The sequence below is a fragment of the Heteronotia binoei genome, chromosome 4 (genome assembly GCF_032191835.1).
Source record: "Heteronotia binoei isolate CCM8104 ecotype False Entrance Well chromosome 4, APGP_CSIRO_Hbin_v1, whole genome shotgun sequence".
In the NCBI taxonomy this organism is placed as follows: domain Eukaryota; kingdom Metazoa; phylum Chordata; class Lepidosauria; order Squamata; family Gekkonidae; genus Heteronotia; species Heteronotia binoei.
Window position 1 is genome coordinate 169312613 of NC_083226.1, and position 22562 is coordinate 169335174.

Sequence of the window (22562 nt, forward strand, 5' to 3'; positions counted from 1 at the left end):
CATCGAGTGCAATACTGGCCGGTGGGCAGAGAGTCGAGATGCCCCGACGTACTAGCAATTCTCTCGGAGGATGATTGGAGGACCATCCCTCCAAGTTACTGCAAATTTCCTCTTGGGACTTTTGCAGACTCAGTGCCAAGTTCTTAATCTGTACAAGAGAACCAGGAACCACTCTGACATCCCTGTTTATGTAAATGCTTAATAGGCCATTATAGGTGGAGAGGCTTTGCATTCAGTCCTTTCCTCTCCTTAGTAAATCATTCATAGGTCCTATAATATAAGGAAACGAAAGCTTATTTTTTTAAAAAAAATGGAGTGGACAGAACACATTTCCCATTGGTCAAATCAAACGCGGCGATTGGTTTTCTCTCTCAGCAGAAAGCTTTGAAGGCTACCAGCGCTGCTCTTGTTAAATATTTAGAAAGCGATTCACAAAATATTGATGGCAACATATCTAGAACCGAGGGTAACATTCGGCCAGAGAAATGGGACCATTTGCGAAGGAGGGCCCTTGCCGCGGGTTCTCAAGCTCAAGAAAGTTTCAAGAAATCAAGATCAGATTCGGGAGCTGGCTATCAAAGGAACAGATTCTTCCAGGCTCGGGAAAATAATGGGGTCGATCCTACCCATGTCCTAACTGTCAAGTCGGCTGATTCAATAACGAGGCCTTGTTGATACAAAGTAACTAGTTTATTGATATCATAGTTCTCGACTACAAGGAGATTGAAAGACTGAAGATCATACAGTAAAATGCAATCATATAAGGTACACTTCAAAGGGATTCTTGAGGGAGGGGTACTATGCAGGGCACATTCACACATTGATGTTACAATTTCGTTCTCAGGCCTGCTTTGACCTTGAGCGGCTCTTCGGCTCCAACCTCCCCCGATGCCCAGCCTGAGAAGGCACTATAATCTCTTTCACATATTCCCATTTCAAAGCAAACTACATAACAAAGGAAAGGAGGGGGGAGAGGAGAGTTCAAGCTAGCAGCATTGGCATACAGTATGGCTTTACCCAGGATGCTTCTCTTCTGAACCAAAGATGGAGTGCAGGCTTGACCAGAGTTAAAGCAGACTTGACACTAACGCTCCACAGAGCAAAGTTTTCTCTTTTTTTAATTTATGCCTTTGTTAATTAAAATATTTATGACCCGCCTTTCCTTTGGCCTCAAGGTTGAAGACTTTCTCCCATCTAAGGAACTTTCCTCCAAGGTAACGATAATTTCAGAGGGCAACAGCCGTGTTGCTCTGCAGTAGAACAGATAGATTCGAGTTTGGTAGGGCCTTAGAGACCAAAATGACTTTGGGGGTATGAGCTTTTGAACGTCACCAACACCCTCTCCTGCCTTCAGACTGGGATATAAAGACTCAAGCATCTCCGTTCCTACTTGTATTTGATGACGGGCGATGACTCTCAAAAGACCCCCAAAATCTACATTCAAAAATACCAGAAGAAGAAGATGATATTGGATTTATATCCCACCCTATACTCTGAATCTCAGAGTCTCAGTGGGCACAATCTCCCCCCCTCCACAACAGACACTCTGGTCGTTTTCGCACTCACCTTAATCAGCAGCGACGACCCTCTTCACCGCGCAGGATCTGCGCGGATTTCGCACTAATTGCCGCGGAGCGCCCAGAAGAGCCGGAAAGTCCCGGCGCTTTTGCGGCGCAAAACGGAAACTGGTTTTTGGCGGTTTCCGTTTGCGCCGCAAAAGCGCCGGGACTTTCCGGCTCTTCTGGGCGCTCCGCGGCAATTAGTGCGAAATCCGCGCAGATCCTGCGCGGTGAAGAGGGTCGTCGCTGCTGATTAAGGTGAGTGCGAAAACGACCTCTGTGAGGTAGGTGAGGCTGAGAGGACAACTCCTACGAGAGCTATGGCTGACCCAAGGCCATGCTAGCAGCTGCAAGCGGAGGAGTGGGGAATCAAACCCGGTTCTCCCAGATAAGAGTCCATGCACTTACCTCTCTCGGCTTGGCTTCGCGAACGAAGATTTAAGAAGGGTGCAATAGTCCACGTTTGCTGCAGGCTCGCTGGTGGCTGACAAGACCAATGTGGGAAAGGCAGGTCCGGCCACAGCGGCTGCAGGGAAAAGTCTGATTTAGGGTTGGTCCTGTAGCAGTGCGATTCTTCCTCAATCTCCTTTTGTCCTCAAGACCAGCTATGCGTGCGTTCTCAAAGGAAGAGACAGCCTGGTGGATGGTGTGCCTCCATGCTTTGCGATCTGAGGCTAGGTCAGACCACTGGTGATGGTTGATGTGACAGGTGCTAAGGGATTTCTTCAAGGAGTCCTTGTACCTCTTCTTTGGTGCCCCTCTATTTCGATAGCCGGTGGAGAGTTCGCCATACAGGGCAATCTTGGGAAGGCGGTGGTTTTCCATCCTAGAAATATGCCCTGCCCAGCGCAGCTGCGTCTTCAACAGCAGTGCCTCGATGCTGGTAACCTCCGCCCGCTTGAGGACTTCAGTGTTGGTCACAAAGTCACTCCAGTGGATGTTGAGGATGGTGCGAAGGCAGCGCTGATGAAACCACTACACTTAACCACTACAGGAAAAGAGGAAGATCCAACATGGGATGGATTGACTCCATTAAGGGAGCCCCAGCCCTCTGTTTGCAAGACCTCAGCAAGGCTGTTAATGAGAACACGCTTTAGAGGACATTAATTCATGGGGTCACCATAAATCAGAAGCAATTTGATGCCGCTTAACTTGATGCACACACAACACCTCCAAGCACCATGCACCACATAGAGTTCTCCCTTCCTCCATTTTATCTTGACGAAACCCCTATGTTGTAAGCCAGGAGTGATTGTCTCAAGTGATTGTCTCAAGTGATTTCCCCAGCAGAGCAGGGCTCTGAACCCGAATTGATAAGATGCTAGCCAGACAATACATGCCTGTGGGTCTCTAATTCCCAGTATTCTGAAAGAGGGTGGAAAATATCTCTATCTCTGGGAGGACAGTGGCTCAGTGGTAGAGCATCTGCTACATAAGCAGAAGGTCCCAGGTTCAATCCCCGGCATCTCCAACTAAAAAGGTCCAGGCAAATAGGCATGAAAAACCTCAGCTGTTCAAGGGGAGGGACGGTGGCTCAGTGGTAGAGCACTTGCTTGGTAAGCAGAAGGTTCCAGGTTCAATCCCCGGCATCTCCACTAAAAACGGGTCCAGGCAAATAGGTGTGAAAGACCTCAGCTGTTCAAGGGGAGGGAAAGTGGCTCAGTGGTAGAGCATCTGCTTGATAAGCGAAGGTCCCAGGTTCAATCCCCGGCATCTCCAACTAAAAAGGTCCAGGCAAATAGGCATGAAAAACCTCAGCTGTTCAAGGGGAGGGACGGTGGCTCAGTGGTAGAGCACCTGCTTGGTAAGCAGAAGGTTCCAGGTTCAATCCCTGGCATCTCCAACTAAAAAGGGTCCAGGCAAATAGGTGTGAAAGACCTCAGCTGTTCAAGGGGAGGAAAGTGGCTCAGTGGTAGAGCATCTGTTTGATAAGCAGAAGGTCCCAGGTTCAATCCCCGGCATCTCCAACTAAAAAGGGTCCAGGCAAATAGGTGTGGAAGACCTCAGCTGTTCAAGGGGAGGGATGGTGGCTCAGTGGTAGAGCATCTGCTTGGTAAGCAGAAGGTCCAGGTTCAATCCCCGGCATCTCCAATTAAAAAGGATCCAGGCAAGTAGGTGTGAAAAACCTCAGCTTGAGACCCTGGAAAGCTACTGCCAGTCTGAGTAGACAATACTGACTTTGATGGGTCTGATTCAGTATGTCCATATGTCCATATGTCCATATGTTCTGATTCACTGGTAAGGTTTGAGGGCAATCTGTTGGAGAGCATGGACCACTGCTGATTTAAGATATTATAGCATCGGGAAAAGTGCAGAAAGGGCAACTGGAATGATTAATGGGTTGGAACACTTTCCTTATGAAGAAAAGGTTAAAATGCTTGGGGCTCTTTAACTTGGAGAAATGTCGACTGAGGGGGTGGCAAGATAGAGGCTTACAAGATTATGCATGGGATAGAGAAGGTAGAGAAATAAGTACTTTTCTCCCTTTCTCACAGTACAAGAACTTGTGGACATTCAATGAAATTGCTGAGCAGTTAGGTTAGTACGGATAAAAGAAAGTACTTCTTCACCCAAAGAGTGATTAGCACATGGAATTCACTGCCACAGGAGGTGGTGGCAGCTACAAGCATAGACAGCTTCAAGAAGAGATTGGATCAGCATATGGAGGAGAGGTTCATCAGTGGCTATTAGCCACAGCGCATTGTTGGAACTCTCTGTCTGGGGCAGTGATGCTCTGTATTCTTGGTGCTTGGGGGGGGCACAGTGGGAGGGCTTCTAGTGTCCTGGCCCCACTGGTGGACCTCCTGATGGCACCTGGTTTTTTGGCCACTGTGTGACACAGTGGATGGGCCATTGGCCTGATCCAACATGGCTTCACTTATGTTCTTAAGATCCAGACAATTCTGTGTCCCCTGTGAGTAGCAACATTTAATAGAACAGATTTGTGATTATTCACTTCTGCCCCGCCGGCCTGTCTGCCCACAGAATCCTACTTAACAAACCTCCTCTACTTTATTTATTTTTATTTTTTTGCCGTTGTTGCTTTGAGTGGTTAATATTGTGGCAACATCCCTGAATTACCATTCAGCAATTCCCCCCTCGCCCCTGGCTTCGTGTTTGCTGCTTAGGCACTTCTGTAAATGGTTGTTCAAGGAGACCACATATTAATAATGGAAGCTGGAAATGGGCAAAAGGAAGGCGAGGGAGAGGAAAGGGACGGAGGAACTTGCAGCCGGGGACGTGATGTAGCCCAGTGCTGTGAGGCGGCTGTCTCATTCAATTGTGGAGAGAGCCATGAGGGGAAGGGGGGCAAAGATGCCACAAGGGCCAATTGATAAAGGCTGTCTGGTCAGCTGAGCGGTTCCATTACTTGTGCTAAAATAGACACGTGATGGCTTCTTTGGTGGTCTGAAGCAATGATTTGCAAAGTTCACACCTTTGGAGGACTGTTTCCATATTGTCAACTGGGGACCTCCTGCCATCTGCCAGGAATAGGGTTGCCAGCCTGTTGCTGCCAACCCAGGGGCAGGGTCTTGAAAAGAGCATCCCCAGCACCATGTCAATTCTATGCAAAAAATGGACGTGACGTCACACCCACCCAGATGTGCTCTAGGAATCTCACCAATCTCTATGGTCTTTACCATAGAGGAATTCCTAGAGCATCTCTTTAGCCTGTGATGTCACTTCAGTGTAGTGAGCCAGTTTGGTGTAGTGCTCAGACTCTTCTCTGGGAGAACCAGGCTTGATTCCCCACTTCTCCACTTGCAGCTGCTGGAATGGCCTTGGGTTAGCCATCGCTCTCGCAGAGTTGTCCTTGAAAGGGCAGCTTCTGGGAGAGCTCTCTCAGCCCCACCTAACTCACAGGGTCTCTGTTGTGGGGGAGGAAGGTAAAAGGAGATTGTAGACCGGTCGGAGACTCTGAGATTCAGAGTGAAAGGTGGGATATAAATCCAATATCATCGTCTTCTGACAGCAATGAAGATCCTGTGAATTTAGGGGGGGGGGCGGTATTTGTGAGTTTCCTGCATTGTGCAGGGGGTTGGACTAGATGACCCTGGAGGTCCCTTCCAATTCTATGATCTTCTTCTTCTTCTATTGAAGTAACATCACAGAAATAACATCACAGTGTTGGAGGTGACGCTTTTTCCCCCCTGCCACTGCTGGCAACTTTATGACCACATCACAGCAGACTCTGGTCCGACCATGCACACTCAGTTCATGAGATGCTAGACACCAGCCAAATCGACTGGACTTATTCTTGAAATGAGAGTGCAGCTGAGAATATAGCCGATAGTCTCCTGGGTCTGAGCATTGCAGGAAAAGGAGAAGGGACTGGATTTATACCCCACCCTTCACTCAGCGTCTCAGGGTGGCTTACAGTCTCCTTCCCCTTCCCCTCCCCACAACAGACACCCAGTGAAGTAAGGGGGGGGGGGGCGCTGAGAGAGCTCTTTCGAGAACTGCTCTTGAAAAGGCAGCTCTTTCAACAACTGTGACTGACCCAAGATCACTCAGCCAGGACTGGATCTACATAATAACAATAACAACAACAACAACAACAACAACAACAACAACAACAATAATAATAATAATAATAATAATAATAATACTTTTTATTTATATCCCGCCCTCCCCGCCGGGGCAGGCTCAGGGCGGCTCACAACACATAACTACAATGTACAATAAAAAAAAACCATACATGATAATTACAATTACAATTATATAAAATCATCATGAAATCATTAAAACAACTCGTATTAAAATTAACATTGTGGTGCTATAACTTAGGTCTTCTATAAAATACAGTGATTAAAACATGTTTTTTGAGGGGGGGTGGGGAGCAAAATTAAAAAGTGACGCCCCCTTTTGGGCCATTCTATAATGGCCCCACAGAATACAATGGACTCCATACCCAATTTGACACCCTCCCTCCGTTGGCACGTGGGGCAAGCACACCCCTCTGCCCGCCCCCCCCCCTAGATCCAGCCCTGCACTCAGCAGGTGCATGTGGAGGAGTAAGGAATCGAACCCAGTTCTCCTAGATTAGAGTCCACGTTCTTAACTGCTACACCAAATTGGCTCTCTGGTAGGCCACGTGAAGTCACTGAGAGGACAAAGGGAGAGGAAGAAGTAGTCAGAGGGCAGCTCACAGACAGGCATTCCATTCAAGGAGACAACACCTATATACACTTAATGTGATGTAGTGTCCCCCCCCCCCCCCCCCGCCTCCATTAACCACAACACCAAACTGACTCTCAACGATGATGGGGGTCTGTCAAAGAATCTTGGTGGTCATTATTGAATGTCTGCCTACCATCTGTCTCCCTTCTTACTGAGGCATTCCTTAGAAATTTCTCCTTAGATTTAGATATTTATACTTTGTTTTTCCCACCGATGGGGGACCCATAGCGACTTACAGCATTGCTCTCTCTTCCTTACTGAGTAGATGGCTGTGGCTTAGAGGTAGAACACTTACTTGGCATGCAGAACATCCCGGGTTCAATCCCTGGCATCTCCAGCTAAAAGATCTGCCAGTAGGTGACGTGAAAGACCTCTGCGCCTGAGTCCCTGGAGAGCTGACGCCAGTCTGAGTAGACACTACTGACTTTGATGGACCAAGGGTCTGATTCAGTAGAAGGAAGTTCCATGTGTTCATGGGAGGAAGGTCAGACTGAGGGAGAGTGACTGACCCAAAGTCACCCAGCAATCGTAAATGGCAGAGTGGAGATTTGAACCTGGTTCTCCCAGATCCCAGTCCAGAAGTCTAATCACTACATGATGACAGTCTAAAGCAGGGGTGGGGAACCTTTGTCCCGAGGGCTGTATACGGCCCTCGAGGTCACTTGGTGTGGCCCTCGGGGATTGCTGGACCAAACTGAGCCATGTGGCAGCCTCCCCGGGGCCTGGCTGGCCAGCGAGGATCATGGGGCCCAACTGTTGCTGTGCAGCAGCCTCCCCAGGGCCAGGCAGGGATCACAGGGCCCGGATGTACTATGCGGCAGCCTCCCTGGGGCCTGGCTGGCCGGCCAGAATTGCTGCAGGGCCTGGAAAAGTTACTGTCACAGTTCAGTTTGCACTTGATCATCCCAGATGCAGATGGTGTGGCCTAATATGCTAATTAGGGTTGCCAATCCCCAGGTGGGAGCAGGGGATCCCCCTGTTTGGAGACCGTCCCCCCCGCTTCAGGGTTGTCAGAAAGCGGGGGGTGGGGGGGGGGAGGGAAATGTCTGCTGGGAACTCTATTATTCCCTATGAAGATTTATTCCCATAGAAAATCATGGAGAATCATGGAGAATTGATCTGTGGGTATCTGGGGCTCTGGGGGGGGATGCTTTTTGGGTTAGAGGCACCACATTTTCAGTATAGCATCTAGTGCCTCTCCTCAAAATACCCCCCAAATTTCAAAAAGATTGGACCAGGGGGTCCAATTCTATGAGCCCCCAAAGAAGGTGCCCCTATCCTTCATGATTTCCTGTGGAAAGAAGGAATTGAAAAGGTGTGCCCTTGATGTAACCACGTACCCTTGATGTAACCAATCCTCCTGAAGCTTACAGTAGGCCCTGTACTAAGAGCCCTCTAAGCTCTTGGAAGATTGGCTGCATCAGGAGTGTGTGGCCTAATATGCAATGAGGTTCCTGCTACACAAAAAGCCCTGTGAAGTACTATTTCATGGGAGGCAGGGGTGGAATTCTAGCAGGAGCTCCTTTGCATATCAGGCCACACCCTCCTGATGTAGCCAATCCTCCAAGACCCTACAAAAAAGAGCCTTGTAAGCTCTTGGAGGATTGGCTACATCAGGGGTATGTGGCCTAATATGCAAAGGAGCTCCTGCTAGAATTCCACCCCTGCCTCCCATGAAATAGTACTTCACAGGGCTTTTTTTGTAGCAGGAACCTCATTGCATATTAGGCCACACACTCCTGCTGCAGCCAATCTTCCAAGAGCTTAGAGGGCTCTTAGTACAGGGCCTACTGTAAGCTTCAGGAGGATTGGTTACATCAAGGGTACGTGGCCTAATATGCAAAGGAGTTCCTGCTACATAAAAAGCCCTGGGTGGTCCAATTCTTGAATAAACACAGGCAGTAGGTTTGTTAACACCAAAAGATTATTCTGCAGAAAGATGATCTGGTCTATATATTCTCCAGAGGGTTAGGCAGAAGTGATAGAATTTTGGACCGAACGTAATTGCAGGTGTGAGTGTGGGAATCATTTATTTTAATACTCCTGCAAAATAGGAAAGCAGTTCTTTACATGTAAGGCAGGAACCCTGCAGGAGAAAGCTGTGTTTTGTCTCCAACGTGCTTGTCAGCTACCGGCAGGGAGTTCTGTCACTGAGAGGGACTTCAAATCATATGACCTCCGCGATCCCAATTTCAGTCTGGAATTCCACCAACTCGGTCTTGGGGTCCATTTGTTGGGAGAACTGATGTTTTCCTGGGAAGGGTCTCTGTTTCAGGGAAGACCTTGGAGCAATATAGCGGGAAGCCGATCAAGCAGCTAAGCTACCCCCGGTCTGATCCAGCAGCGCTTTTCTTGACATCCTAGAAGAGGACTCGCCCTTGAAGACATTGAGACCGATTTCACACTCACCCTACGTGGCTCTAAGGTTCCTCTTTTCAGCTCTAACACTATTTGCCCCCGGGGCTTCAGCTTGCGTTGCTGTTTTTGCGAGGCAAAGAGGTACCACTAAAAACGGCGACGAAAGCTGAAGCCCCGGGGCAGATAGTGGAAAATTGGAAGGACGCCTCGCTGAAAAGAAGAACCTCAGAGCAGCGTAGGGTAAGTGTGAAATCAGTCTGTGGGTAAACAAATGGATGATATGCAGACAGCTGAAAAGGATCTGTGACATCATCAGTTATGGATATTTGGTGGATTGTTTCCCCTATAGGGTTGCCAAGTCCAATTAAAGAAAAATCTGGGGACTTTGGGGGCGGAGCCAGGAGACTTTGGGGGTGGAGCCAGGAACAAGGGTGTGACAAGCATAATTGAACTCCAAGGGAGTTCTGGCCATCACCTTTAAAGGGGCAGCACACCTTTTCAAATTCCTTTCTTCCATAGGAAATAATTAAGGATAGGGGCACCATCTTTTGGGGCTCATAGAATTGGACCCTCTGGTCCAATCGTTTTGAAACTTGGGGGGTATTTTGGGGAGAGGCACTAGATGCTATACTAAAAATCTGGTGCCTCTACCTCAAAAAATAGCCCCCCCAGAACCCCCAATACCCACGGATCAATTCCCTATTATTCCCTATGGGAATCATTCTCCATAGGGAATAATAGAGTGCCCAGTAGACATTTCCCTCCCCCCCACGCTTTCTAAAGCAGGAGGAGGGCCTCCAAACCAGGGAATCCCCTGCCCCCTCCCTCTCTCTAACACACAAATACTTACTTGGTCTTCTTCCGGAGAACTGTGCCTGCTGAGAAAAACGAAAGCAAAGAAGGGAGGGGCCGTTCTCCGAAGCCCTTCCTGTTTCCTCCTTCCTGCCCAGCCTTAAAGGGACAGGGATTTTACAAACTGCTCAGGAGCTCTACAACAGGAGCTCTATAGGTATGTTCTCCCCCCCTCCACCCCCCCACCCCCACCCCCCCCCCCCCGCTTCTCAATTTTTGAAGACCAGGAGATTAAGCTGGGAACCCAGAAGTCTCCCGCTAAAGCGGGGGGATTGGGAACCCTATTCCCCTAAATTGAACCTATCTCCCTCCCTCCCTCCCTCCCCTCCCCTCCCCTCCCTCCCTCCCTCCCTCCCTTCCTTCCTTCCTTCCTTCCTTCCTTCCTTCCTTCCTTCCTTCCTTCCTTCCTCCCTCCCTCCCTCCATCATCTATCTATCTATCTATCTATCTATCTATCTATCTATCTATCTATCTATCTATCATCTTCATCATCATCATGAATATTAATCTTCATTCCTCCTTTCCTTCCTTCCATTATATTTTCAAGTCCTTTCTCTCTCGCTAATCTCTTTCTTTCTTTCTTTCTTTCTTTCTTTCTTTCTTTCTTTCTTTCTTTCTTTCTTTCTTTCTTTCTTTCTTTCTTTCTTTCTTTCTTTCTTTCTTTCTTTCTTTCTTTCTTTCTTTCCCTGCCTCTCCCCCTCCCTTTCCTAAGCCAACCGCATGGATGGGGCCCCTGGTATTTTCTCAGTGCCAACGCGAGTCCCTCGTAGCTTAATGTAGGCCTCCGCTGTACCATGCCGCGCACATAATGCGTCCTCCCAGGGAAAATTTGCATAAAGGATAAATAAGAGAATCACAATGTGAAGTTTATTCATTTTTAAATCCTGCAGCGTTTGTGATTGAAGGCCCAAGCTCAGATGTTTTCCTGATGTGTCCCATTAAGGCTCAGGGCTTTGCCTAATGCCTCTTCTGGTACTGCGGGGGAAACGTAATGTGGACGCCTTCCTCACACTGGAGGATCGTTTTCGGCGTGTACCACTTGACGAGGGAGCAGGGAGCCCACGTTCCACAATATCTTCGAGAAGGCCCGCTCTCTTTAATTTGCTGTAACCAAGCCAGCACATTAAATACACAACATATTGATGTTCCCAGAGAACCCTGGAGGGTCTTTACCCTTCCTTGTCAAAGCAACGGCACATGCCCGCAGGGAACCAGCATGGGCGTTTTGCCACAGCGAGAATGGCTTAAAAAAGGGCTTGCAGGAGCGCAGCTGAGAGAGGGCTGCATTTCCATTTCACTTACTTAGAGAAGCACGTTGGAGCTCAAGCTATTTTGTCTCCTCACCTGAGATTAGGGTCAAGAGCAGGGCCGCTTGGAGGCCTGCAACTGAGGCCGTGTTCAGACCAGAGACATTAAAAGAGCGCGACAAGGGGCTCACAGAAGACTTGGCCGATATCTTAGCAACCGTCACTTAGCTCACGGAGACAATCTGGGCAAGTCAAGCAGGCAAGAACTTAACAGTGTGGGAACTCCCATTTGAACCTATCGGCATGCTTAAGACTTCAGGAAAGGCCTTGTGACATGGGCCTCTAACCATCAGACTTGCAGGGTGTCTATGTCAGACAGAGCCTTTTCAGTGGTGGCCACCAGATAGGAGATTCTCTTTCCAAGGAAGTACATTGTGCCTAGGGTGTTTTTTGTTGCAGGAACTCCTTTGCATATTAGGCCACACACCCCTGATGCAGCCAGTTCTACTGGAGCTTATAGTAGGCCCTGTACTAAGAGCCCTATAAGCTCTTGGAGGATTGGCTGCATCGGGGACATGGCCCAATATGCAAAGGAGTTCCTGCCACAAAAAACCTCTGACTGTGCCCCATCTTTACTGGCTTGTAAAGGTAGTTAGTTCCCTGTGCAAGTTTCTGACTCTGGGGTAATGTTGCCTTATGACGTTTTCACAGCAGACTTTTTAATGGGGTGGTTTGCCATTGCCTTCCCCAGTTATCTACACTTTCCCCCCAGCAAGCTGGGGACTCATTTTACCAACCTCGGAAGGATGGAAGGCTGAGCCAACCTTGAGCCAGCTACCTGAACCCAGCTTCCACCAGGATCGAACTCAGGTCATGAACAGAGAGCTTGGACTGCAGTACTGATGCGATGATGTCACACAGAAGTGACGTCATCACATTGGAACATGATGCAGTAATGCTTTCCTTTTTTGGGCAAAACTCTATGGTTTTAGGCCAAAAAACCATAGAGTTTTGCCTAAAATGCAGAGTGTTGCCATATAATATCTCCCACCCACCCCTAAAACGTCCCCCAGATCCCCCTGCCGGCAAACCGAGGGGACCTGACAACCCTAATGTAGTCCCAATACTAGATAGGCCAAAAATTAGTAGGGGAGCAGGACATGCCCGAAACCAGGCAGAATTTCCTATGAAATCATTGGGAATTATTGAAATTAGTGTGGTGTAGTGGAAGGCCAAGCGCAGAGGAATAGATGCTTTTGAGCTGTGGTGCTGGAGAAGAATCTTGAGAGTCCCTTGGACTGCAAGAAGATCAAATCTGTCAGTCCTAACGGAAATCAACCCTGACTGTTCCCTGGAAGGTCAGATGCTGAAGCTGAAGTTCAAATACTTTGGCCACCAAATGAGAAGGGAGCACTCCCTGGAGAAGACCCTGATGCTGGGAAAGACAGAAGGAAAAAGAGGAAGGGGGCGGCAAAAGAGGAGATGGCTGGACAGCATTACCGATGTAACCAACATGAATTAGAGCAGACTTCGGAGGATGGTGGAAAACAGGAGGGCCTGGCGTGACTTGGTCCTTGGGGTCACAAAGAGTGGGATTCGACTAGGCGACTGAACAACAAAAGTGGTGAAGAGCGGCAGCCAGAGTCCTCTCAGAGCTCTCTCAGTCCTACCTGCCTCACAATGTGCCTGTTGTGGGGTAAGGAAGAGAAGGCAATTGTAAGCCGCTTTGAGACTCTTTATTGTACAGGAAAGTGGGGTATAAAAACTTAACACTCCTCCTTGTGCATATTCTTTCCTCTGGCTTCTTCTTTGGAACAGAAGAAGGAACAAGGACTGTAAACCTCCCAAGTCCGACTCCGCTAAGAGTTTCATTTTGTCCTGGTCTGTGGTCAGTCTCACCTCTTTAAAAATACAACCTCTGTTAGCTTACCTGAAGCCACCAGAAATGGAATACGTTTTTCCGTTTATCCCAATCTACGCTGAGAATGTTCAGCAATTTAAATCTAGTTTACCTGCTAGACTTTTCAGTGGGTACCCCTAAATCCTGTGAATTCCATCCAAGGCAATGGATATTCCACCTTGTCTAACTCCGGAAGACAAAAGTTATCAAACTCCAAAAGAGTCCAATAAATAAACATTTTAATTAAACATTTTTTAAAAAAAAAAAACAGTATAAACCAATGCAAACCATTACAAACAATGCACAGGGCAGAAAACAAGAAAAATAAACTAAACAAATCCTAAGGATATAAAATAGAGTTGTAAAACCTGTATAATCAAAATTATATATAAGTGAAAAAGAACAGAAAGCATTAAAATATGGAACAAGGCTATGGCGTAAATAAATCGGAAGATATCTTTTGAAGGTATTTGTAAATTTCCTGCATTGTGCAGGGGTTCTAGACCCTGGAGGTCCCTTCTAGCTCTATGATTCTATGAAAGGGCTAAAATTCTATTTGAAATCCAAGAAGGGAAGCCATTTCTCCATAAGGTTAGAGAATTCAATTTCAGCTTTGGAACAAGAAATAGTGTCTGCTATTCTGTCTATAATCAACATTTCCCAAACCTTAGCCCTCCGATAGCACCTTTAAGGCCAACGAAGTCGTATTCAGGCTGTGAGTTTTTGTTTACAGGCACATGTTCTAACTCAAGAAGATGGCTGAAACTCCAGAAGGGATCTTATATGAGCCTGTCTTCTACTGAATCAGATTCTTGGTCCATCGAAGTCAGTATGGAGTAGACTGGCTGTGGTTGTCCAGGATTTCAGGACGAGATACTTCGTATCATCTATAGCAGGGGTGGCCAAAATGTGGCTTGGGAGAAGGCATTTGCCTCTTTAAATCACTTCTCCAAGCCAAGCCAGCCAGCATCTTGAAGAATGCATTTAAAGTTAAATTTGCTTTCTTTCCACCTCTCCCTCCCCCATATGTCTTCCTTCCTTCCTTCCTTCCTTCCTTCCTTCCTTCCTTCCTTCCTTCCTTCCTTCCTTCCTTCCTTCCTTCCTTCCTTCCTTCCTTCCTTCCTTCCTTCCTTCCTTCCTTCCTTCCTTCCTTCCTACCTACATTTGACATTCATGTCTTACAGCTCTCAAACATCTAACATTCATGTCTTGTGGCTCTCAAACATCTGATGTCCATGTGTTGTGCCTCTCAAACATCTGATATATATGCTATGTGGCTCTTACATTAAGCAAGTTTGGCCACCCCCAACCTATAACCTGATTGTCACTGGAGATGCCAGGGATTGAACCTGGGACCTTCTGCATGCTGAGCAGATGTTCTGCCACTGAGCCATGGTCTCTCCTATTCTCAGATTTACACTCAAACTTCTCTTCAAAGCGTCAGAGGGTTGCTCTGCAGTACAACACCTAGATTTGAGTCCAGTAGGACGTTAAGAAACCAACAAAATTTGGGGGATGCGAGCTTTCCAGAGTCAAAAGCTCCCGTAGAGCTTCTTTCGAAACTCTCTCCTGGAAAAGGCCATTCCATTGAACAAAACGTACTGAGCTGCATAAAATCAGTAAGGCATACGATTTGCAACTAAATAACTTTGCATCGGCTGCCCCCGACCTGAAGCTGCCTTGTTAAGCCTAATGTGAATTTTCCTTTCCTCCCCACCCCCACTATAGAAAACTCATGTCAAGCCTATTAAGTTACATGGTGATTTCTTTTCTTTTTTTTGCCACAGGTAATGTTTATTCCAAACCATTTTAGGCAGCTTTAGCTGCAATCCTCCAATCCCATGCAGTCGTCCGCTACATCCAGTGTGTCAGAAAATCTTTTGTGAGGAAATGCCTGCAGCCTACAGAAGGATCAGGTTTTGGTTCTGATGCCGATCGGTCAGCATTGAGGGGCTGGCATAGGGGCTGGGGAGGGGGGGGGGGGCTCGGTTCCTTAAACTTTGTTTTAAGTCACACAGTGGACTGGCTTGGTGTAGTGGTTAAGTGTGCGGACTCTTTTCTGGGAGAACCGAGTTTGATTCCCCACTCCTCCACTTGCAGCTGCTGGAATGGCCTTGGGTTAGCCATAGCTCTCGCAGAGATGCTCTTGAAAGGGCAGCTTCTGGGAGAGCTCTCTCAGCCCCACTTGCCTCACAGGGTGTCTGTTGTGGGGGAGGAAGGTAAAAGAGATTGTGAGCTGCTCTGAAACTCTGATTCAGAGGGCAGGGTATAAATTTACAGTTTTCTTCTTTTTCTTTCAGTGAAGGCGGTCAATAGATAATGTACAGGAAACATTCTTCCTTTAGATCAGGGGTCGTCAAACTGTGGCACAATAGCCACATGTGGCTCTTTCATACTTATTGTGTCGTTCTTGAAGCTCTCACCACCCTGTTGGCCAGCTTGGAGAGGCATTTGTCTCTTTAAATCACTTCTTCAAATGCATTTGAAGTTAAAGTTCCTTCCTTCCTTCCTTCCTTCCTTCCTTCCTTCCTTCCTTCCTTCCTTCCTTCCTTCCTTCCTTCCTTCCTTCCTTCCTTCCTCCCTCCCTCCCTCCCTCCCTCCCTCCCTCCCTCCCTGTCTTGTGGTGGCAAAAAGTGTCATCAACTTGTAGCTGACATATGGTGATTCCATGGGCGTTTCAAGGCAAGAGACAGTCAGAGGTGGTTTGCCATTACCTGACTCTGTGTGGCGCACCTGGACTTCCTTGGTAGTTTCCCATACAAGTAGTAACTGGGGCTGACCCTGCTTAGCTTCTGAGATCCGACAGGATCAGGTTAGCCTGGATAAGAACATAAGAGAAGCCCTGTTGGATCAGGCCAGTGGCCAATCCAGTCCAACACTCTGTGTCACGTAAGAACATAAGAGAAGCCAAGTTGGATCAGGCCAATGGCCCCTCCAGTCCAACACTCTGTGTCACATAAGAACATAAGAGAAGCCATGTTGGATCAGGCCAATGGCACATCCAGTCCAACACTCTGTGTCACATAAGAACATAAGAGAAGCCCTGTTGGATCAGGCCCATCCAGTCCAACACTCTGTGTCACATAAGAACATAAGAGAAGCCATGTTGGATCAGGCCAATGGCCCATCCAGTCCAACACTCTGTGTCGCATAAGAACATAAGAGAAGCCATGTTGGATCAGGCCAATGGCCCATCCAGTCCAACATTCTGTGTCACATAAGAACATAAGAGAAGCCATGTTGGATCAGGCCAATAGCCCATCCAGTCCAACACTCTGTGTCACATAAGAACATGAGAGAAGCCATGTTGGATCAGGCCAATTGCCCATCCAGTCCAACACTTTGTGTCACATAAGAACATAAGAGAAGCCATGTTGGATCAGGCCAGTGGCCCATCCAGTCCAACACTCTGTGTCACATAAGAACATAAGAGAAGCCCTGTTGGATCAGGCCAATGGCCCCTCCAGTCCAACACTCTGCGTCACATAAGAACATAAGAGAAGCCCTGTTGGATCAGGCCAGTGGCCCCTCCAGTCCAACACTCTGTGTCACACAGCGGCTAAAAAACCCAGGTGCCATCAGGAGGTCCACCAGCGGGACCAGGACACCAGAAGCCCTCCCACTTTGGCTCCCCCAAGCACCAAGAATACAGAGCATCACTGCCCCAGACTGAGAGCTCCATCAATATGTCGCGGCTAATAGCCACTGTTTCTTCTGGGAGAGCTCTCTCAACCCCATCCACCTCACAGGGGTGAGCCACTCTGAGATTGTGAGCCACTCTGAGATTCGGAGTGGAGGGCAGGATATAAATCCAATGTCTTCTTCTTCTTATTAAATTGTAATATATAATGAAATAATTATACAACTCACGGCCCAGTTACTAACAGTCCATGGCCCAGTACTGGTCCACAGCCCGGGTGTTGGGGACCCCTGGGTCAGACCACATAGCTGACAAGAAAAGCCATCTCTGTTTTTAAGTGGATTCCTGATTGGCTAGACCACAAAGCCAGCAAGAGAAACAATCTCTTTTAAAAAGATGCTAAAAGACAATTGGTCTAATACAGGGTTGTCAAACATGCAGCCCAGGGGTCAAATCAGACCCCCAGAGGGCTCCTGTCAGGCCCCCAAGCTGGCTGTCATCTGCTTTCTTCTCCCTCTCTCTTGCTTCCTTTTGCATCACAGCTTGCTTTACCAAGCTTGCTCAGTTGCACAGGAGCTACAGAGCAAAACCTCTATTTTTTTCTATTAGCTGAGTCTCCTTTGTTGGGGAGGAAGGGGAGGGGAGAGCTTGCTTTGCCAGGCTCCCTCAGTCGTGCAGCAAAACTACTGAGCCAAGCCTCTCTTCCTTCTAGTGGCTGAGGCTCCTCCCCCCCCCCCCGGTCCACTTAGGAAGGCAAGAAAGATCCAGTTCCCTGAATCACACGAGAGAGATACAAAGGAAGCATCCAGACCAATGAGTGCTAATGTTTTAAGCATATTTTATTTTTAAGTTTTTTAAATCTTTAACTGTGTTTGTGCCCTTTATAAAGTTTAGATCTCTGCTACCTGGCATTACATTTTATGACACACACGTTCCGGCCCGACAAGGTCACATTTATGTTGGATCTGGCCCTCATAACAAATGAGTTTGACACCCCTGGTCTAATAATACGAGAGCGACCAGATAGGTTCTTTTGGGGACAGTTTGGGCCCAGATCACGTTTCCTGTTTTGATGCTGGAATGGATATGCTCACCCACGACCATTCCTTTCGGCTCTATTTATGATTCCTAATATTTATCGTGGCTTATAATTTTAGCTTTAGCACTGCATTGTGAGCTACATTTGAGATTTTAGGAAAACATGCTTTAGATAAATGGGAAGGGAAGTGGGGTTAGATGATCTCGCGGTTTGATCTCGCCTGATATTTTGGAATAAATATATTTGTGTACGATAAATTTGGGTCCTTTCTTTTTCTTTTCGGCGCGTCCCCGGTAGAGTTAGGCAGCTCAAGGGATTGTGTGCGCTGTGTGTTTGCATGTGCGTATTTATTGGTTTTTTTCCACCGGAGTGACTCGTTTGGGCTGCCGTCAGCCGTCGTCTTGGTAAATGGCGAGTTAAACAGATATATCCAAGCGTAAAATCTAAAAAATGTTCCCTGTGGGCGCCCGGGGGGTGTTGTTTGAAATCAACTACATATCAATTGAGCGTCGGCGAGCGGATCCGATGATACATTCCAGTCCACAGACGCCTTATAAATTACATTTTTTTTTTTTTTGTGCTCCTGTTCTAGCCTCGTCTCTGCTCCCCAGAGGCTCTTCGACTGAGCACTGTGATTGTGTCGGAGAAATGTTTGCTCAGCTTGAGTGTGGCCATTAGCATCGCATGTGCTGGTCTTCCCCACTACCACACCCAGGGATGCCCCCCCTCCTCTTTCTCTTCATCCTTCTCTCCCCCCCACCCCTCCACATTAGCGCTTCCATCCCCATCCTTCTGTCCCTCCCCCTAACAAAATGCGATATGCGCCTGGTAATTTTTCTGTTCATTATCTCATTGTTTTCTGTAAGTACAAGGTTAGATTGAATTACCGCTGGCTCTATTGTCTATTTGTAATTCTCCGTTCATGCCGCGCTACTAATGAATGGGCAATTTAGTCAATTCTTTGTAACGGTTTTCTTCTGCACGTCAGCCACTTAATTACTCTGAGCTTTTCTCACTGCTGCTTTATTGCAACGAAACTCGAGCAGCCTTCCAGGCCCGGGCTCTGGGATTCTCCGGCGCCACGTACTGTGAAGATCCGGGCCGGGATCATCTTTCTTTCTTGTTCGGAGTCTTTTCAAGGCATCTTTTATGCCAATTTCCTTCGTCGCTCTTAAAGCGGTCAGGGCGATCAATTCAGCAAAGGGGCGGCAAAGGATATGCGTGTTTTGCATTTGACTGGCGACTAATAATAATAATAATTTTTGCTGAGCAGTCGGCTTTTTTTGTTGAGCGGTCGGGTTAGAATGGGTAAAAAGAAGTACTTCTTCACCCAAAGGGTGCTTAACATGTGGAATTCACTGCCACAGGAGGTGGCGGCGGCTACAAGCATAGACAGCTTCAAGAGGGGACTGGATAAACATATGGAGCAGAGGTTCATCAGTGGCTATTAGCCACAGCTTATAGTTGGAACTCTCTGTCTGGGGCAGTGATGCTCTGTATTCTTGGTAATTGGGAGGGGCAACAGTGGGAGGGCTTCTAGTGTTCTGGCCCCACTGATGGACCTCCTGATGGCACCTGGGGTTTTTGTGGCCACTGTGTGACACAGAGAGTTGGACTGGATGGGCCATTAGCCTGATCCAACATGGCTCCTTTTATGTATTTAAGAGCAGAGGTCCATCAGTGGCTATTAGCCACACCCCTGATGTAGCCAATCCTCTTGGAGCTTACATTAGGCCCAGTAATAAGAACCCTATAAACTCTTGGAGGATTGGCTACACCAATGGAGGGTGGCCTAATATGCAAAGGAGTTCCTGACACAAAAAAGGCCCTGCCTCTATCTAATTCTGAATCAGTCTCCCGAGGTGCAAACCATTAAATCCACACACTGGGGTCAGGTCAGGGTTTGTTTTGTAGAAAAACAGGTGGTGGAGCTCATCCAGGGATTGTTATGCAGCTGCACCTACTATTCAATGGACAAGGTGGGGAGGAGGAGGGGGAACCCTCAGAAAGTTTCAGGAGCTGTGCTCCTGTGAGCTCCTGCTGAATCCGAGGGCTGGGTCAGGTACAGCATAGGGGATGCCTGCACAAACATGTTTCATCCCCTCCAGATTGCACACAAATTGCCAAAAGCAGTAAAAACAAAAATGTGTGACCCTGTTGCTCCAGGTCTTGTTGGCCACCATTTTTGGGGAGCAAAAGAGAGGGGAAGTAACTACCTAGGCCAGACAGGAGATGCCAGAGCCCTAACCCCACATGGTCAGGAGGGAGGGCAGAGAAAGCAAGATCTGCCACCACTCCCCCCCCTACTGCCACACAAGCCACTCTGGTGGCAGCGCTACAGGGGGGAGGAGGGGGAGGAATGGCAGCCATGGACACTTGTGACCTGATCGAGGAAGACGGTACAACGTGGTACATGTTGAATCAGGCCAATGGCCCATCCAGTCCAGCACTCTGTGTCACACAATGGCCAAAAAACCCGGGTGCCATCAGGAGGTCAATCAGTGGGGACAGAACTCCAGAAGCCCTCCCTCTGTTGCCCCCCCAAGCACCAAGAATACAGAGCATCACTTGCCCCAGACAGAGTGTTCCTTCTCTACCTTGTGGCTAATAGCCATTGATGGACTTCTGCTCCTTATGTTGATCTTCTGCTCCTTATGTTGATCTAATCCCCTCTTGAAGCTGGCTATGCTTGCAGCCACCACCACTTCCTATGGTAGTGAATTCCACATGTTCATTATTCTCTGGGTGAAGAAGTATTCCCTTTTATACGTTCTAAGCCTACTGCTACTAATTTCATTGCACGCCCACAAGTTCTCATCTTGTGAGAAAGGGAGAAAAGGACTTCTTTCTCTACCACCTCTATCCCATGTATAATTCTGTATACCTCTGTCATGTATACCTCAGTCATCGTTTCTCTAAGCTAAAGAGCCCCAAACCAACCTTTTTTCATAGGGAAGGTATTCCATCACCTTAATAATTTTCACTGAGAAGATAAACCATTGGTTTCATGCTCATTAGGGTTTGTAGATCTTTCGGGCTCAAGTGCCGTGTTCTGCTGGAGAAAGTTTTTCTTCCAGACGTTTCGTTCTCAGCTGCGGAGAACATCCTCAGTGGCGTTGCAGCCGGAGCAGGCGCTCTGACCTTCTTGGCTCCTCCAGTAGAACATGGCACTTGAGCCCGAAAGATTCTACAAACCCTAATGATGTCACCACCCGTGAAAACCTGAAATCTTTGGTTTCATGCTCCATCACCAGAGCTAGAGCGTTTTCAGTAGAAGAAGAAGAAGATATTGGATTTATATCCCGCCCTCCACTCCGAAGAGTCTCAGAGCGGCTCACAATCTCCTTTCCCTTCCTCCCCCACAACAGACACCCTGTGAGGTAGATGAAGATATTGGATTTATATCCCGCCCTCCACTCTGAAGAGTCTCAGAGTGGCTCACGATCTCCTTTCCCTTCCTCCCCCACAACAGACACCCTGTGAGGTAGATGAAGATATTGGATTTCTATCCCGCCCTCCACTCCGAAGAGTCTCAGAGCGGCTCACAATCTCCTTTCCCTTCCTCCCCCCACAACAGACACCCTGTGAGGTAGATGAAGATATTGGATTTATATCCCGCCCTCCACTCCGAAGAGTCTCAGAGCGGCTCACAATCTCCTTTCCCTTCCTCCCCCACAACAGACACCCTGTGAGGTGGGTGGGGCTGGAGAGGGCTCTCACAGCAGCTGCCCTTTCAAGGACAACTCCTACCAGAGCTATGGCTGACCCAAGGCCATGCTAGCAGGTGCAAGTGGAGGAGTGGGGAATCAAACCCGGCTCTCCCAGATAAGAGTCCGCACACTTAACCACTACACCAAACTGGCTGTTCCTGTTTTGTGGAACGCCCTCCCTGTGGGACCTGCCGCAGTTCCGCAAGGCCTGTAAACCCGAATTATTTAAAGTCGCTTTGAATGGTTGAAGGAAGGTAGCTATTCCTCCACAGCACCGATAATCCCACTGAATCATTACAACTGAATCAAGAACATCAGAGTAATCAGAAATGCACATCTTGGGTTTAATGATTGTAAACTGTATGAGCGATTTCATTGTGTGTGTGTTTTTTTTTAATGTTTTATGTGGTTTAATCTGTTGTTGTTAGCCGCCCTGAGTCCATCAGGGGAGGGCGAGCTATAAATCTGATAAAATAAAATAGATGCCTGTCATATAATGCATAGACCCGTCTTCATTGACATTGGGTTTTTCTTTTTTACTTCAGCCATTTAGCACATAGAATTTGACCTGTGGAAGCAATGTTTGACGATCTGATACATTCACGGAGGCCCTAAACCCTGAAACGAGGAGAAACATCCATATGAGATTCAGGTAGTCTTTTCCTCTCGTTGGCTGAGTCCTGCCTTTGGTTACTCAAGGGTTCCAATTTCATATAGCCTTTTTTTTTTATGTCATAGATACTACCAGATGCCCAATATGCTCTAAAGAATTACTCATCTGGGACTCTCCTCTTGGGTGAATTCACACTATGGCCTGATCCACTGATGACTTGTGCAACATGTAACCTAATCGCCCTTCTCTTGAATTAATTTGAAGGGAAACTAATTCTGTGCAGCCTCCGTTTACATAGCAGGATATTAGTATAGGTGAACGCTGGATCGGAGAAAGAGACTTCCATCTGGGTCCTAAAATTGGAGGGGTTTTGGACCCGTGGAGAGTCAAACACTTTCCTCTTTCATGCCTCCTGCTATTTTCAATCCCTCCTGATTCAGTGCCATTAGCGACGACATACCTA